This window comes from Prionailurus bengalensis, chromosome C1 (genome assembly GCF_016509475.1).
Source record: "Prionailurus bengalensis isolate Pbe53 chromosome C1, Fcat_Pben_1.1_paternal_pri, whole genome shotgun sequence".
Lineage (NCBI taxonomy): Eukaryota > Metazoa > Chordata > Mammalia > Carnivora > Felidae > Prionailurus > Prionailurus bengalensis.
Window position 1 is genome coordinate 110,199,896 of NC_057345.1, and position 17,935 is coordinate 110,217,830.

The window sequence follows — 17,935 nt, forward strand, 5'->3', positions numbered from 1 at the left end:
AAAAATAGAACACTTTTTCAATCAAGAAGTGTTTATCCAGAAAAAATATCTTTCTGAAGGAGGCATGGAATAATTTTTTTTAATATAAAAAAACCTGGAAGAATTAATGTTTTATCTTATCATTGAGCTCAAAAATTTTCAATATATTCTAGGTATATGTTCTTTGTAAAATGTATGTATTGAGAATCATATTTTCTCCTACTCTGTGGTTTGTCTTTTCCAACTTATCTTTCCAGGATAAGAAGTTTTTATTTTGGTAAAGTCCAATTTACAAAATAAAAACAACAGATACTTCAAGATCTAATTCAGGACAAGACATTGTATTTAATCACCATGTACCCTCAGTCTTATATCTGTGGCTGTTTCTCAGTCTTTGCGTTTTTGTGATCTTGGCACATTTGAAGTGTCAGGTATTGTGTAGTATGTATTTTAATTTGTGTGTTTCTGATATTTTCTCTTGTGTAGACTGGGGTTATAGATTTAGGAAAGAATACTACACAGGTGAAGTGCTCTACACATCTCATTACATGAAGAGATATGTGATAGTAACATGACTTGTTACTTGTGATGTTAACCTTGATCACTTGGCTAAGGTGTTATCTGTCAGTTTTCTTCACTGTAAAGCTACTACTTTTCTCCTTCCATGCTTCATTTATTTTAAACAAGTCATTAAGACCAGTCCATGCTCAAGAAGAGCTTCATTTCTTGGAGGCAAGCATATAAAATAATTTGCAGATATATGATAAGACCACTGAAGTAATTAATAAATATATTTTTAATAATTTGAAGCTCTGCAATATCCTGTTTCTCCTTAATATCTAGCTTTCTAATTTCAGGATTCATTAGTAGATATTGTCTGCATCAGTTACTATTGTTCTAATGGTGATTTTCTACTTCTCTGATTCTTTGTACATGTATTACTTGTCATCCTTCTGTAAGGAAGATTTGTTCCTTCTCCCAGTTTATATATTCAATAATTTATTTAAATTAACATGGACTCACTCACATATATTTCTTTTCTACTTCAAGTTATAATCCAGTGAAACATTATTTTTGTTGCATATATTATTTCAAATTTAGTCTTTGGAACTCTTGCACATTACCACCCATTTCTCTTTTTTTTAAAGCACATCATTATTTTTTGGGATTAGATGCTCCAGACTCATTTTGTATTTTTTATGTCCCAGCCATAGTGTGGTCCATTCCTCCAGGAAGCTTTAATTCCTTTTATTAGAACATGGCACTTAAATCAAGATATGGGTCCCAAGAGTGCTCCATTGTTACCAAGGTGTTATTGCTTTGAGGCCCTCTTAGTGTACAGAGCTAGGAAACATATATGCACACTATGTATATATATATATATATATACATGTATATATATATATATTTCTATATCTAGTTATGCACATTGATATGAGTTAATACTAATATCCCTGACTATAATCAAGCACCAAAGGATTCATTCTAACCTTCCCAGCCTTGCTTATTTATACTTTTCCAAACATAAATATTTGGTTCCCATTATATATAATTTATTGAATTCTTTTTTAACTCTAGTATACATGTAATTTAGTTTCAGAATTGCTAACCTATACTGGTATGGGAAACATTTACCAACTAGAATACAGTGTTTATGTAAGCTCATTTTGTCTTTAAACGTTGTGTAGCCAGTCAAAATAAAATTTTCCAAAGTTACTTAGGTTAAGTCCTTTTTCCCCCAAATCCTTGAGTGAGATTGTATCACATTTCCAATATAGTTAGATTAATTTCTCATAAGTCTATATTCCATATGGGAATTTCCTAACATCTTGGTTAATGTTGTTTTTCTTTTCTTTCCAATTTGTATACAATAAAAACTCACTCTGGCCCACAATTTTATACTTTTCCTGCCATTCAAATTTTTTAAATAAATCCTTTATTTTAAGATAATTGTAGATTCATATGTATGCACTTGTGAAAAATAATACAGTCACTTCTTGTGTACACTTTACTTAGCTTCCTTCAATGGTAGCATTTTGTAAAACTATCACACATTATGACAATCATAATCTTGACATAGATACAGTCAAGTTATGGAACATCTTTACCACTCCAAGTATCACTCACATTGTCTTTTCACAACCACACTCACTTCCCTCCTGCTCATTTTCACTTAGTTACACTAGGGACCACTATTCTAGTCTCTGTTTTTGTACTTTTTTATTCAATAATGTTATGTAAATGGAATAATGCAGTATGAAACATGTTGAGATTGGCTTTTTTTCCTCTATAATAATTCCCTTGAAATTCAAGTTATTGCATGTGTCAATATTTTGTCCTTTTAATTTCTGACTATTCCATTATATGTATGTAGGAAAGATTGCTTATTTGCCTATCAAAGGACATCTGGTATCATTCTAGTTTTTGGGATTAATAATAAAACTGTTGAAAATATTCATGCACAGGCTTTTGTGTGAACATACATTTTAATTTCTCTGGGATAAATATTTTAGAAGGTAATTTCTGTGTTAATAGTTGTGTATTTAGTTGTTCAAGAAACTGCCAAACTGTTTTCCAGAGTGTCTGCACATTTTACATTCCAAACAACAATGTAAAACTGAAAGAACACATTTTAGAACTTTGTGTTGTCATTATTTTTTTATGTTAATCCTTCTGATACATGTATGCTATATGTAACTCAAAATATTCCACAAAAAACTGGTAGAAATTCAACAAGTTGAATTTATCAACAAGATAAAAAAAAGTCAATGTATAGAAATCGGATGCATTTTTGTATACCAAAAATGCAGCAATAGAAAAAGAAGTTAAGAAAACAATCCCATTTACTATTGCACCAAAGATAATGAGATATCTAGGAAAACATCACCAAAGAGGTGAATCACCTCTACTCTGAAAACTATAAAACACTGGTAATTGAAATTGAACACAGAAATTGAAGATGACACAAAAAGTGAAAAATATCCCATTCTCATGGATTGGAAGAACAAATATTGTTAAAATGTCTATAATACATAAAGCAATCTCCACATTTAATATAATCCTTATTGAAATAGGACCAGCATTTTTGCAGAGGTGGAACAAACAACCCTAAAATTTGAATGGAACCACAAAAGACACCAAATAACCAAAGCAATCTTGGAAAAGAAAAGCAATGCTAGAAGAGGCGTCACCAGTCCAGACTTCAATTTATATTACAAATCTGTAGTGATCAAGACTGTATGGTACTGGCACAAAAAGAGACACAAGGATCAATAGAACAGAATAGAAAATCCAGAAATGAACCCACAACTATACAATTAGTCTTCAACAAAGCAGGGAAGAATATCCAATGGGAAAAGAACAAATGGTGCTGGAAAAACTAGACATCTACATGCAAAATAATGAAACTAGACCAATTTCTTACAACCTACATAAAAATAAATTCAAAATAGATTGAAGTCCTAAATGTGAGATTGGAAACCATTAAAATCTAGAAGAGTAGACAGGCAGTTATTGCTTTGACACTGGACATAGCAACTTCTTTGTAGATATGTCTCCTGAGGCAAGGGAAACAAAAGCAAAAATAAACTACTGGGATTTAATCAAAATGAAAACCTTCTGAAGAACAAAGAAAACAATCAACAAAACTAACAGGCAATCTTTGAAATGGGAGAAGATATTTGCAAATGACGTATCTGATAAAGGGTTGGTATCTGAAATATATAAAGAACTTATCAAACTCAACACACCCCAAAATGAACAATCCAAGTTAACAATGAACAGAAGGCATGAATAGTCATTTCTCTAAATAAGATGGCTGACACATGAAAAGATGGTTACCATCACTCATCATGAGGTACATACAAATCAAAGCTGCAATGAGATAGGAGAGGGGCCAAGATGGTGGAACAGCATGGAAGTTCACATCTCTCATCTCTGAAATGCAGCCAGATCAACAATAAACCATCTTGCATACCTAGAAAACTGATTTGATGATTAACACAGCAATCTGTACAACCTGAACCACGAGCTCAGCAGGTACATGCAGGAGAGGTGAACTGGGAGAGAGAGAAGCCATGGAGGGCAGGGAGCTATTTTTGCTTGCAGAGAGAGTTTGGATACAGGGGGAGAGTATTGGAAAAGCAGCCCCCTCAAAAGCAGCTGGAGAGAAAGAGGAATGGAAACAGCCACAAGGGACTGAACAAAAAAGGGAGAAAGGAGAGGGTCTAAATTCCATTAAGACTCTATAAACCGGGGGAATGAAAGAGTCTGAAATTCTTCAGTTCAATACCTGGTGGTGCTCTGCTGGGAAGGGTGAATCTCCAGGAGCAGAGTGTGAGGTCTCAGGGGTTCTTGGGCCACACAGGGAGTGGCAGTTCCCTAGTGCAAGGACATTGGTAGAGGCTGTTTGACCTCCCCACAGGCAAAGGTCCCAGTGAACCCTAGAGAACAACCACATTTGCTGGTGTTGGAACGAGAACATTAAGGATGAAGCTTGGCACCAGATGTGTGTTGTGATTTACCACAATCCCTAAAACACTGCTGCTACACAATAGCACAAACTTTTTCTGGGGTGGGCTGGTATCCAGCCAGAGTCTCTGGGCATTGGCAGCAGCATAGTCTCAGAACATTCCTGGGGGTGGGCTGGCACTTGGCCATTGTTCAGTGAGGTCCTCCCTCAGAGAGTCAGAGCAGGTCAAAGCCACAGTCCCTCAGAAGCGAGGGATTGGGAAACACTGCCCATCTGAGATAAAACTCAGGAGGGATGTGCTGCCTGGCAACATGATGGCTTGATCATGGACAGTGTAGAAGCGGGGAGTGGATGGAAGCCAGAGACAAAGGAGGGGTACTTGATTGCCAGTCAGGGACAGCACAGAGTTCTGATACTAGAGACTGGGCAGCTGGGTGATGCCATTTTCACCCTTCCTGCACATATGTATACCTGCCTCCATGAGCCAAAACAATCCACTCCAGTAAGTTAAGCAGCACCATCTGGTGGAGAATGGACTGCTACACTGAACCCCGCCCAACTGGGCCAAACACGTTCTTGAGGAACACCACAACTCTCTCCTCCTGCTTAGTTAATAGACTATAAAGTGCTTCATAGTTTGACTTTATAGGAAACCGATGTAATTTCAATCATATTACATTCTGTTCACTGGTCCATCTGTTCATTTTTTTTTCTTTTTTCTTTTCTTATTCTTGAATACAGAAAGAGAAAAACTTTATTTTTATTTTCCATTTCTGGAAAAAAGATTTTTTTCTACTTTAATTTTAATTTCTTTAATTTTTTTTTTACTGTATTTTTACTTTTTGGTAAATTTTTAAAATTCCATTTTACTTTCATTTCATCTTATTATATTTTATTGTATTCATTTTTTCAAGTTTTCAAACGTTTTCCTTTTTTTTTTCTTTCTGTTTTCTTTTCTTATCTTTCCTTTTTTTTTCTATAATCTATGAAGCTTCCTTCAGCAACCAGACCAAAACACACATAGGACATAGTCTTCTTTATTTGATTTTTTTTTTGTTTTTAACTTTTAATTTTTATTTATTTATTTATTTATTTATTTATTTATTTATTTTTACTTCATAAATTCATTTTCTTTCCTCAAAATGATGAAATAAAGGAATTCACTCCAAAAGAAAGAACAGAAAGGAATTAGAGCCAGGGACTTAATAAACACAGATACAAGCAAGATGTCTAAACCAGAATTTAGAATTATGATAATAAGAATACTATCTGGGGTTGAAAATAGATTAGAATCCCTTTCTGTGGAGATAAAAGAAGTAAAAGCTAGTCAGAATGAAATTAAAAATTTTATAACTGAGCTGCAATCTCAATTGGATGCCACAGAGGCAAGGATGAATGAAGCAAAGCAGCAAATCAGCAACAGAGAGGACAAACTTAAGGAGATAATGAAACAGAAAAAAAGAAGGACACTAAGGCAAAAGAGCATAATTTAAGAATTGGAGAACTCAGTGACTCATTAAAAAAATAATATCAGGATCACAGGGGTCCCATAAAATGAAGAGACAGAAAAAGGGGTAAAAGTTTTATGTGAGCAAATCATAGTGGAAAACTTTCCTAACCTGGGGAAAGACACAGACATCAAAATCCAGGAAGCACAGAGAACTCCCATTAGATTCAACAAAAACTGAATATCAACAAATCATATCATAGTAAAATTCACAAACACTCAGAAAAGGAAAGAATCATGAAAGCAGCAAGGGAAATAAAGTCCTTAACCTACAATGGAAGACAGATCAGGTTTGTGGAAGGATAACAAATACTTGGAGTCTAAAGAATATCCTACTAAAGAATAAATGTGCTAACCAAGAAGTTAAAGAGGAAATTCAAAAGTACATGGAAGCCAATGAAAATGATAACAACACATCCCAAAAGCTCTGGGATGCAGCAAAGGCAGTCATAAGAGGGAAGCCTATGGCAATCCAGGTCTTCCTAAAGCAGGAAGAAAGGTCTCAGATACACAACCTAAGCTTACACCTTAAAGAGCTGGAAAAAGAGCAGCAAATAAAACCCAAAACAGCAGAAGACAGGAAATAATAAAGATTAGAGCAGAAATCAATGCTATCAAAACCAAACAAACAAACAAACAAAAAGCAGTGGAGCATTTCAATGAAACCAGGAGCTGGTTCTTTGAAAGAATTAACAAAATTGATAAACCCCTTGCCAGTTTGATCAAAAATAAAAAAAGGAAAGGACCCAAATAAATAAAATCAAGAATGAAAGAGGAAAGGTCACAACAAACACAGCAGAAATACAAACAAATAAAAGAATATTATGAGCAATTATACACGAATAAAATGGACCATCTGGAAGAAATGGTCAAATTCCTAGAAACATATGAACTACCAAACTGAAACATGAAGAAATAGAAAATTTGAACAGACCCATTACCAGGAAAGAAATCAAATTAGTAATCAAAATCTCCTAAAAAAACAGAGTCGAGGGCCAGATGGTTTTCCAGGGGAATTCTACCAAACACTTAAAGAAGAGTTAACACCTATTCTTTTGCAGCTGTTCCAAAAATTGCAAACGGAAGGAAAATGTCCTAACTCATACTATGAAGCCAGTATTACATTTGTTCCAAAACCAGACAAAGACCCCACTAAGAAGGAGAACTACAGACCAATTTTCCTAATGAACATGGTTGCAAAAATCCTCAAAAAGATACTAGCCAACTAGATCCAAATGCAGAGAAAACATTTGACAAAATACAGCATCCTTTCTTAATAAAAACCCTCAAGAAAGTAGGAATAGAAAGATCATACCACAAGATCATAAAAGCCATATATGAAAGACCCACCGCTAATATCATCCTCAATGAGGAAAAACTGAGAGCTTACCCCCTAAGGTCAGAAACAAGACAGGGATGTCCACTCTCGCCACTGTTACTTGACATAGTATGGAAGTCTTAGCCTTAGCAGCAGACAACAGAAAGGAATAAAAGGCATCCAAATCTGCAAGTTTCACTCTTCACAGACGATATGATACTCTATATGGAAATGCAAAATATTCCACAAAATAATGCTAGAACTGGTCCATGAATTCAGCAAAGTCACAGGATATAAAATCAATGTGCAGACATCAGTTGCATTTCCATACAACAATAATGAAGCAACAGAAAGAGAAATCAAGGAATTGATCGCATTTACAATTGCACCAAAAACCATAAAGTACCTAGGAATAAACCTAACAAAAGTGAAAAATCTATATACTGAAAACTAGAAAGCTTATGAAAGAAATTGAAGAATACACAAAAAAACTGGGAAAACATTCCATGCTCCTGGATTGGAATAACAAACATTTTTAAAATGTCAATACTACCAAAGCAATCTACATATTCAATGCAATCCCTATCAAAATATCACCAGCATTCTTCACAGCACTAGAACAATCCTAAAATTTCTACTGAACCAGAAAATACCCTGAATAGCCAAAGAAATCTTGAAAAAGAAAACCGAAGCTGGAGGCATCACAATCCCAGACTTCAAGATATATTACAAAGCTGTAATCATCAATACAGTATGGTACTGACAGAAAAACAGACACTCAGATCAATGGAACAGAATAGAGAGCCCAGAAATAGACTCACAAACATATGGTAAACTAATCTTTGACAAAGCAGGAAAGGATATCCAATGAAATAAAGACAGTCTTCTCAGCAAATTGTGCTGAGAAAACTGGACAGTGACATGCAGAAAAATGAACCTGGACCACTTTCTTACACCACACACACACACACACACACACACAAAGAAAAAAAAAAAACTTAAAATGGATGAAAGACCTAAACATAAGACAGGAAGCCATCAAAATCCTGGAGGAGAAAGCGGGCAACAACCTCTTTGACCTCAGCTGCAGCAACTTCTTACTCAACATATTTCCAGAGGCAAGGGAAAGAAAAGCAAAAATGAACTATTGGGACCTCATGAAGATAAAAAAAAAAAAAAAAAAAAAACTTCTGCACAGCAAAGGAAACAATCAGCAAAACTAAAAAGCAACTGACAGAATGAGAGAAGATATTTGCAAATGATATATCAGATAAAGGGTTAGTATACAAAATCTATAAAGAACTTATCAAATTCAACACCTCAAAAATGAATAACCCAGAAAAGAAATGAGCAAAAGACATGAATAGATACTTTTCCAAAGAATACATCCAGATGGCTAACAGATATATGAACAAATGCTTACCATCACTCATTATCAGAGAAATACAAATCAAAACCACAATGAGATACCACCTCACACCTGTCAGAATGGCTTACGTTAATACCTCAGACAACAACAGGTGTCTGCGAGAATGCTGAGAAAGAGGATCTCTTTTGCACTGCTGGCCAGAATGAAAACTGGTGCACTCTGGAAAACAGTATGGAGGTTACACAAAAAATTAAAAACAGAACTATCCTATGACCCAGCAATTGCACTACTAGGCTTTTATCCAAGGGATACAGGTATGCTGTTTCGAAAGGGCACATGTACCCCCATGTTTATAGCAGCACTATTGACAATGGCCAAAGTATGGAAAAAGTCCAAATGTCCCTCAATGGATGAAGGGATAAAGAAGATTATATATATATATATATATACACACACACACACACACACACACACACACAATGGAGCATTGCTCGGCAATCAAAAAGAATTAAATCTTCCCACTTGCAACTACATGGATGGAACTGGAAAGTATTATGCTAAACAAAATTAGTAAGTCAGAGAAAGACAAATATCATACGATTTCACTCATATGAGGAATTTAAGATACAAAACAGATAACCATAAGGGAAGACAAGCAAAAATAACATAAAAACAGGGAAGAGTACAAAACAAGAGCCTCTTAAATATAGAGAACAAACAGAGGGTTGCTGGAGGGGTTATGGGAAGGGGGATGGTCTAAATGGGTAAGGGGCATTAAGGAATCTACTCTTGAAATCATTGTTGCACTATATGCTAACTAACTTGGATGTAAATAAAAATAAATTATTTAATCAAAAAAACTAAAAAAAAAAAAGGGATTCGGCGGCAAGATGGCGGCTTAGGAGGACGCTGGGCTCACCGCACGTCCTGCTGATCACTTAGATTCCATCTACACCTGCCTAAATAACCCAGAAAACCGCCAGAGGATTGGCAGAACAGAGTCGCCGGAGCCAAACGCAGACGAGAGGCCCACGGAAGAGGGTAGGAAGGGCGGCGAGGCGGTGCGCGCTCCACGGACTGGCGGGAGGGAGCCGGGGCGGAGGGGCGGCTCGCCGGCCAAGCAGAGCCCCCGAGTCGGGCTTGCAAAAGCGGAGGGGCCGGGCGGACTGTGTTCCGACAGCAAGCGCGACTTAGCGTCTGGGAGGTCAGAAATTAACAGCTCTGCTCAGAAAGCGGGAAGGCTGGAGGACAAAGGGAGGGAGAGCTGCTGAGCCCCCTGACAACAGAGCTCAGTTTGGTGGGGAACAAAGGCGCTCGCCAGCGCCATGTCCCCCGCCCATCCCCCAGCCGAAATCCCAAAGGGAACCGGTTCCTGCCAGGGAACTTGCTCGCTCCGCGCAAACACCCAACTCTGCACTTAGGCGGAGCCAAACCTCCGGCAGCGGATCTGACTCCCTCCCGCTGCCACAGGGCCCCTCCTGAAGTGGATCACCTAAGGAGAAGCGATCTAAGCCTGCCCCTCCTGCCCCCGAGCACCTTGCCTACCCACCCCAGCTAATACGCCAGATCCCCAGCATCACAAGCCTGGCAGGGTGCAAGTAGCCCAGACGAGCCACACCACTCCACAGTGAATCCCGCCCCTAGGAGAGGGGAAGAGAAGGCACACACCAGTCTGACTGTGGCCCCAGCGGTGGGCTGGGGGCAGACATCAGGTCTGACTGCGGCCCCGCCCACCAACTCCAGGTATACACCACAGCACAGGGGAAGTGCCCTGCAGGTCCTCACCACGCCAGGGACTATCCAAAATGACCAAGCGGAAGAACTCCCCTCAGAAGAATCTCCAGGAAATAACAACAGCTAATGAGCTGATCAAAAAGGATTTAAATAATATAACAGAAAGTGAATTTAGAATAATAGTCATAAAATTAATCGCTGGGCTTGAAAACAGTATACAGGACAGCAGAGAATCTCTTGCTACAGAGATCAAGGGACTAAGGAACAGTCACGAGGAGCTGAAAAACGCTTTAAACGAAATGCATAACAAAATGGAAACCACCACAGCTCGGCTTGAAGAGGCAGAGGAGAGAATAGGTGAACTAGAAGATAAAGTTATGGAAAAAGAGGAAGCTGAGAAAAAGAGAGATAAAAAAATCCAGGAGTATGAGGGGAAAATTAGAGAATTAAGTGATACACTAAAAAGAAATAATATACGCATAATTGGTATCCCAGAGGAGGAAGAGAGAGGGAAAGGTGCTGAAGGGGTACTTGAAGAAATCATAGCTGAGAACTTCCCTGAACTGGGGAAGGAAAAAGGCATTGAAATCCAAGAGGCACAGAGAACTCCCTTCAGACGTAACTTGAATCGATCTTCTGCACGACATATCATAGTGAAACTGGCAAAATACAAGGATAAAGAGAAAATTCTGAAAGCAGCAAGGGGTAAACGTGCCCTCACATATAAAGGGAGACCTATAAGACTCGTGACTGATCTCTCTTTTGAAACTTGGCAGGCCAGAAAGAATTGGCAAGAGATTTTCAGGGTGCTAGACAGAAAAAATATGCAGCCAAGAATCCTTTATCCAGCAAGTCTGTCATTTAGAATAGAAGGAGAGATAAAGGTCTTCCCAAACAAACAAAAACTGAAGGAATTTGTCACCACTAAACCAGCCCTACAAGAGATCCTAAGGGGGACCCTGTGAGACAAAGTCCCAGAGACATCACTATAAGCATAAAACATACAGACATCACAATGACTCTAAACCCGTATCTTTCTATAATAACACTGAATGTAAATGGATTAAATGCGCCAACCAAAAGACATAGGGTATCAGAATGGATAAAAAAACAAGACCCATCTATTTGCTGTCTACAAGAGACTCATTTTAGACCTGAGGACACCTTTAGATTGAGAGTGAGGGGATGGAGAACTATTTATCATGCGACTGGAAGCCAAAAGAAAGCTGGAGTAGCCATACTTATATCAGACAAACTAGACTTTAAATTAAAGGCTGTAACAAGAGATGAAGAAGGACATTATATAATAGTTACAGGGTCTATCCATCAGGAAGAGCTAACAATTATCAATGTCTATGCACCGAATACCGGAGCCCCCAAATATATAAAACAATTACTCATAAACATAAGCAACCTTATTGATAAGAATGTGGTAATTGCAGGGGACTTTAATACACCACTTACAGAAATGGATAGATCATCTAGACACACGGTCAATAAAGAAACAAGGGCCCTGAATGAGACATTGGATCAGATGGACTTGACAGATATATTTAGAACTCTGCATCCCAAAGCAACAGAATATACTTTCTTCTCGAGTGCACATGGAACATTCTCCAAGATAGATCATATACTGGGTCACAAAACAGCCCTTCATAAGTTTACAAGAATTGAAATTATACCATGCTTACTTTCAGACCACAATGCCATGAAGCTTGAAATCAACCACAGAAAAAAGTCTGGAAAACCTCCAAAAGCATGGAGGTTAAAGAACACCCTACTAACGAATGAGTGGGTCAACCAGGCAATTAGAGAAGAAATTAAAAAATATATGGAAACAAACGAAAATGAAAATACAACAATCCAAACGCTTTGGGACGCAGCAAAGGCAGTCCTGAGAGGAAAATACATTGCAATCCAGGCCTATCTCAAGAAACAAGAAAAATCCCAAATACAAAATCTAACAGCACACCTAAAGGAACTAGAAGCAGAACAGCAAAGGCAGCCTAAGCCCAGCAGAAGAAGAGAAATAATAAAGATCAGAGCAGAAATAAACAATATAGAAACTAAAAAAACTGTAGAGCAGATCAACGAAACCAAGAGTTGGTTTTTTGAAAAAATAAACAAAATTGACAAACCTCTAGCCAGGCTTCTCAAAAAGAAAAGGGAGATGACCCAAATAGATAAAATCATGAATGAAAATGGAATTATTACAACCAATCCCTCAGAGATACAAACAATTATCAGGGAATACTATGAAAACTTATATGCCAACAAATTGGACAACCTGGAAGAAATGGACGAATTCCTGAACACCCACACGCTTCCAAAACTCAATCAGGAGGAAATAGAAAGCTTGAACAGACCCATAACCAGCGAAGAAATTGAATCGGTTATCAAAAATCTCCCAACAAATAAGAGTCCAGGACCAGATGGCTTCCCAGGGGAGTTCTACCAGACGTTTAAAGCAGAGATAATACCTATCCTTCTCAAGCTATTCCAAGAAATAGAAAGGGAAGGAAAACTTCCAGACTCATTCTATGAAGCCAGTATTACTTTGATTCCTAAACCAGACAGAGACCCAGTAAAAAAAGAGAACTACAGGCCAATATCCCTGATGAATATGGATGCAAAAATTCTCAATAAGATACTAGCAAATCGAATTCAACGGCATATAAAAAGAATTATTCACCATGATCAAGTGGGATTCATTCCTGGGATGCAGGGCTGGTTCAACATTCGCAAATCAATCAACGTGATACATCACATTAACAAAAAAAGAGAGAAGAACCATATGATCCTGTCAATCGATGCAGAAAAGGCCTTCGACAAAATCCAGCACCCTTTCTTAATAAAAACCCTTGAGAAAGTCGGGATAGAAGGAACATACTTAAAGATCATAAAAGCCATTTATGAAAAGCCCACAGCTAACATCATCCTCAACGGGGAAAAACTGAAAGCTTTTTCCCTGAGATCAGGAACACGACAAGGATGCCCACTCTCACCGCTGCTGTTTAACATAGTGCTGGAAGTTCTAGCATCAGCAATCAGACAACAAAAGGAAATCAAAGGCATCAAAATTGGCAAAGATGAAGTCAAGCTTTCGCTTTTTGCAGATGACATGATATTATACATGGAAAATCCGATAGACTCCACCAAAAGTCTGCTAGAACTGATACAGGAATTCAGCAAAGTTGCAGGATACAAAATCAATGTACAGAAATCAGTTGCATTCTTATACACTAACAATGAAGCAACAGAAAGACAAATAAAGAAACTGATCCCATTCACAATTGCACCAAGAAGCATAAAATACCTAGGAATAAATCTAACCAAAGATGTAAAGGATCTGTATGCTGAAAACTATAGAAAGCTTCTGAAGGAAATTGAAGAAGATTTAAAGAAATGGAAAGACATTCCCTGCTCATGGATTGGAAAAATAAATATTGTCAAAATGTCAATACTACCCAAAGCTATCTACACATTCAATGCAATCCCAATCAAAATTGCACCAGCATTCTTCTCGAAACTAGAACAAGCAATCCTAAAATTCATATGGAACCACAAAAGGCCCCGAATAGCCAAAGGAATTTTGAAGAAGAAGACCAAAGCAGGAGGCATCACAATCCCAGACTTTAGCCTCTACTACAAAGCTGTCATCATCAAGACAGCATGGTATTGGCACCAAAACAGACACATAGACCAATGGAATAGAATAGAAACCCCAGAACTAGACCCACAAACGTATGGCCAACTCATCTTTGACAAAGCAGGAAAGAACATCCAATGGAAAAAAGACAGCCTCTTTAACAAATGGTGCTGGGAGAACTGGACAGCAACATGCAGAAGGTTGAAACTAGACCACTTTCTCACACCATTCACAAAAATAAACTCAAAATGGATAAAGGACCTAAATGTGAGACAGGAAACCATCAAAACCTTAGAGGAGAAAGCAGGAAAAGACCTCTCTGACCTCAGCCGTAGCAATCTCTTACTCGACACATCCCCAAAGGCAAGGGAATTAAAAGCAAAAGTGAATTACTGGGACCTTATGAAGATAAAAAGCTTCTGCACAGCAAAGGAAACAACCAACAAAACTAAAAGGCAACCAACGGAATGGGAAAAGATATTCGCAAATGACATATCGGACAAAGGGCTAGTATCCAAAATCTGTAAAGAGCTCACCAAACTCCACACCCGAAAAACAAATAACCCAGTGAAGAAATGGGCAGAAAACATGAATAGACACTTCTCTAAAGAAGACATCCAGATGGCCAACAGGCACATGAAAAGATGTTCAGCGTCGCTCCTTATCAGGGAAATACAAATCAAAACCACACTCAGGTATCACCTCACGCCAGTCAGAGTGGCCAAAATGAACAAATCAGGAGACTATAGATGCTGGAGAGGATGTGGAGAAACGGGAACCCTCTTGCACTGTTGGTGGGAATGCAAATTGGTGCAGCCGCTCTGGAAAGCAGTGTGGAGGTTCCTCAGAAAATTAAAAATAGACCTACCCTATGACCCAGCAATAGCACTGCTAGGAATTTATCCAAGGGATACAGGAGCACTGATGCATAGGGCCACTTGTACCCCAATGTTCATAGCAGCACTCTCAACAATAGCCAAATTATGGAAAGAGCCTAAATGTCCATCAACTGATGAATGGATAAAGAAATTGTGGTTTATATACACAATGGAATATTACATGGCAATGAGAAAAAATGAAATATGGCCTTTTGTAGCAACGTGGATGGAACTGGAGAGTGTGATGCTAAGTGAAATAAGCCATACAGAGAAAGACAGATACCATATGGTCTCACTCTTATGTGGATCCTGAGAAACTTAACAGGAACCCATGGGGGAGGGGAAGGAAAAAAAAAAAAAGAGGTTAGAATGGGAGAGAGCCAAAGCATAAGAGACTGTTAAAAACTGAGAACAAACTGAGGGTTGATGGGGGGTGGGAGGGAGGAGAGGGTGGGTGATGGGTATTGAGGAGGGTACCTTTTGGGATGAGCACTGGGTGTTGTATGGAAACCAATTTGTCAATAAATTTCAGAAAAAAAAATTTGTATGGAACCACAAAATACATGAATAGCAAAATAAATCTTGAAAAGAAAAGAAAAGCTGGAGGCATCACAATTCCAGGCTTAAAGTTATATTATAAAATTGTAATGATCAAGACCTTATGGTACTGGCACAAAAACAGACACACAGATCAATGGAAAAGAACAGAAAATTCATAAATGAACCCACAACGAAATGGTCAACTAATCTTCAGCAAAGCAGGAAAGAATATCCAGTGGAAAAAAAAACCAGTCTCTTCAACAAATGGTAATGTGAAAACTGGACAGCAACATGCAGAATAATAAACTGGAACACTTTCTTACAACATAAACAAAAGATAAATCCAAAATGGGTTAAAGACCTAAACATGAGACAGGAAACCATCAAAATCCTAGAGGATAACAGAGGCAGTATCTTCTTTGACATCAACTGTAGCAACTTCTTACTAGATATGTCTCCTGAGGCAAGGGAAACAAAAGCAAAAGTTAACTACTGGGACTTCATCAAGATAAAAAGCTCCTGAACAACAAAGGAAACAATTAAAAAAACTAAAAGGCAACCTTCAGAATGTGGGAAGATATTTTCAAATGATATATCTGATAAAGGGTTAGTATTCAAAATATATAAGGAACTTTTCAAACTCAACACCCCCCAAAAAATAATCCCATTAAAAAATGGGCAGTAGACAGGAATAGATATTTTTTTCCAAACAAGACATACATATGAATAACACACACATGAAAAGATGCTCATCACTGATCATCAGGGAAATACAAATTAAAACTACAATGAGATATCACCTCACACCAGTCAGAATGGCTAAAATTAACAACACAGGAAACAGCATGTGTTGGTGCGGATGCAGAGAAAAAAGAACGCTCTTACACTGTTGGTGGGAATGCAAAGTAGTGGAGCCACTCTCGAAAACAGTATGGAGGTTCCTCAAAAAGTTAAAAATAGAACTACCTTATGATCTAGCAATGGCACTACAAGGTATTTATACAAAGTATACTGATTTGAAGGGATACATGCACCCTGATGTTTATAGCAGCATTACCCACAATAGTCAAATTATGGAAAGAGCCCAAATATCCATTGACAGATGAATTGATAAGGAACATGTGGTGTGTGTGTGTGTGTGTGTGTGTGTGTGTGTATACACACACAGTGGAATATTACTCACCCACAAAAAGAATGAATTCTTGCCATTTACAATGACGTGAATGGGACTAGAGTGTATTACGCTAAGCAAAACAAGTCAGAGAAAGACAAATACCATATCATATGTGGAATATCACTCATACGTGGAATTTAAGAAACAAAGCAGAAGAATTTAGATGAAAAAAGAGATAAGCAAACCAGAACACAGATTTTTAGCTACAGAGAATACACTGATGATTACCAGAGGGGAGGGGTGTGGGGAAGATGAGTGAAATAGGTGGTGAGGATTAAGGACGACACTTGTGATGAGCACTGGACGTTATATATAAGTGCCAAATCACTAAATTCTATACCTAAAGCTAAAGTTACACTGTACATTAACTAACTGGAATTTAAAAAATTTTGAAAAAGAAAAAAAATTAAAATAAAGATGTCTTCTTGATTGCATTGCTCACAAAGTGAAATCGGATTCTAACCTTATTATTATAATTACTTTTTTTTCTCTGCACTTAAGTTTGTCTCCTGCTGCAGCTGCTTTTAAGGCGTTTATTTTTCTACTGTTGGTTATGAGCAATCAATTATGATGTACATTCATGAAGTTTAGTTTTTATTTTCTTGTGGTATGTTGATCTTAGATATGTAGGTTGATAAATTTAATCAAATTTGGAAATGTTTCAGTCATTCTCCCTTCAAATATTTTTACCCCTCCCTTTTGCCCGTCACACATCATGTACCTTTTCTCTTTCAGTGGATCCAACTCCATTGCATTAGGCTGCTTGCAGCTGTCCCTCCATTCACTTACACCTTTTATATTCTAGAATTTTGTTTCTGTTTCATTTTGCAGTTTCTACTACTATTTCTTCATGTTTATCAATCTTATTTTTCTGCCATACTTAATGCTATTAATCTCATCCAGTCTAGTTTTCATTTTAAGCATTGTAGTTATAAACTCTATAAATGTAATTTGGGTATTTGTAATATCTTTCATAGTTCTATGTAACATTTTATCATACGAAATACAGTTAGGATAACTGCTTGGCAAACTTGTCTGTTAATTCTAATATCCATATCAATTCTAGGTCAGTTTTGCTTGGTTGATTTTCTAAGTCATTATTATAGATTTGTATTTACTCAATTGTTTATATTCTGGATTTTTTTTTATTGGATCCAAGATATTGTAGATTTTACATTTTGGGTTGCTGAATATTTATTTTATTCATATAAAATATGGTGGTGATGGTGTTGTTGGTGGTGTATGTGTGTATAAGTTACTTTGGTTCTTTCTTTTCTGTTAAGAGTTGCTACAGGGACATCTTGTGGCTTAGTCAG